The sequence below is a fragment of the Mirounga angustirostris genome, unplaced genomic scaffold (genome assembly GCF_029215605.1).
Source record: "Mirounga angustirostris isolate CCGP_5_RB_7025 unplaced genomic scaffold, mMirAng1.0.hap1 SCAF_10, whole genome shotgun sequence".
NCBI classification, from domain to species: Eukaryota; Metazoa; Chordata; class Mammalia; order Carnivora; family Phocidae; genus Mirounga; species Mirounga angustirostris.
In genome coordinates this window covers 32,702,521-32,704,875 of record NW_026991718.1, presented here as the reverse complement: position 1 = coordinate 32,704,875, position 2,355 = coordinate 32,702,521, and positions in this window count along the sequence as shown.

The window sequence follows — 2,355 nt, the reverse complement described above, 5'->3', positions numbered from 1 at the left end:
GTCCTTGAGTAGAAACATCAGAGATAAATCTTCAAGGTCTTAACAGAGAAAGATTAAAATTATCTATTTATGCATTTAATATTTGGCAGTAGAATAGTGAGGATTTCCCATATAGACCTTTACTAACAATAGACTTCTGAAGGAATAGTTCACTGTATGTTATCTAATTAATCTGCACTATGCCCTGAGAAGCTAAATTTAGATAAGATTCTCATTTTAGAGTGAGAAATTGAAGTACAAAAAAAAATTAATAGCCTTATGTCATGAATTAGAGCTCAAAGAAAACAGGTTTTCACAGTCCCTCCTCAGAGCTGGCCTCAGTCAAAGTAAGATAATCAATTATCTATTCCTGAAATCTGAGGATCACCGGGAGAGCCCTCAAATGTTTCCCATCAAAACTGTCAAAATATCCATAATACATTCTTTTGGATCAACAAAAGTCTTGATGACCAAACGAACCTACTGTAAGTATCTCTGAGAGGATTAATGCATTACTATTTTAAGGTTTATTGTTACAGCAGATAGATTTCCTTTGAACTGAAGAAGGTGGGTCAAGAACATCCACTTTGACATATTAGAGAGGCAGTTTGTGAACAGCTGCCCAATGAGACACTGGGATAACATAAGGCCCTTACCATATCAAAGAATGAATAAAAAAGGATTAAGAGGTAGAAATGGCATAGTTAAGTAAAAAAAAAAAAAAAAAATTATGGTTGAAGAAATTGTATCTACTGCTGAGATTTTCTGAGACCAACCCCTAATGCATACATGAAGTTTCAGAGGCTAGGTCCTGCTAGACTGTGTGTGCCTTTCTCATTGCATATTATTATGGTTTAAACGTATGTCTTCCACACTAGACTATACCTCTTTTGAAGTAAAAAACTATGCGTTCATTTAACATATTTATTAAATCCCCACTGTTTTTCAGATATTCTGATAAAGTAATGAAAACTTCAAGGTCCTTGCCTTCAAGAATCTTAAGGATTACAGAGGAGTTCTCTGTCATTTATCCTTATACTTCCTGCACCTGATAGAATGATAGAAACACTCAAACAATTCTAATTCTCTCATTAAAATGTATTCACTTGTTCCATTTTCTTCAGAAGAGGATAATGCTTGTCTCATTCATAGGGTAGTAACATTCATTTGAAGAAATGTTCAGAGACCATACCAAGAATTGATTCAGTAAATTACCCAACTAATAATTGGGCAAAATTGAATACATCTAGTTATGTAAATAGTAAATTTGTCACTAGATTCTGTATACTTAAGGCCTCAACAGTATCTATCAATCACACTGTAAAGTCTCAATATTTTCTGATTGAATAAATAGATGAAGGTAGTCCTGCCTCACCACTAAATATGTGATCTCTGGAAAGAAAATCTTTTTGAGTTTATTTTCTTATTTGTTGTAAAGGCAAAAATCCTTTCCATGTCCACCCCACCTTTTTGTTTTAATCAAATGGGATAAGGAATATTTAATCTGTAAATTTAAGAATATAAAAGATAATTTGTTTTAATATATTGTGTGTATATTCGAACACATATGCTATCATCTGTAAAACTTTGTCACTGAGCTATGGAAGATGTTGGAAACTTGCAAAAGTTCACTTCCCTTCTCTACCTTCATATTCCAGTTGATATGAAGCATGAAGAAGTTCAAGTAGAAATGCTGAAATTCTGGGTCAGTCTTAGATATTGGGTTCTATCTGAAAGGACCTGTGGGAAATCTGTTTAGGTCTTCACTGTCCAATATGGTAACTACTAGCCTTATGTGGCTATATGTAGTTAGATTTAAATTAATAAAATTAAATACTATTAAATATTCCACTTCTTAGTCACATTAGCTACGTTTCAAGAGCTTATTAGAGACAGACTACCATGAGGATAACACAGACATAGAACATTTCCATCATAGTAAGACATTCTGCTGTATTGGTCTAGCTGCCACAGGGCTGCACCTTGAGGTGAGAAAAAAATTAGATTTTTGTTTCTGGTATAAGTTATACATTTGGGTTATACCTAAATTCACTTACTTCAAAAGTGGAGTACAAAAAAATTGGTTCTTCGGGGAATAAACAGTATAGCTACTCTGAACTGCAGCCTTTAAAGTGCCAGAAAGCATCATGTCAATTTAGCTAATTTAATCTAATACTACTAAAGTATAAGGGATGTAAATTTACATACTACTAAAAGCTATCCTAAGGGGAATCTAGAGGAACTAAAGAAGCCAACCCAAGGTGGTAAGGATATTTCTGTGGCTAACACCTGTCCTAGTCATTCCTGAGAACAGTATTACATTTACTGTGAAATATAACCTGAGTTCAACCAGGTACAGGCATCACTGTTTTATAA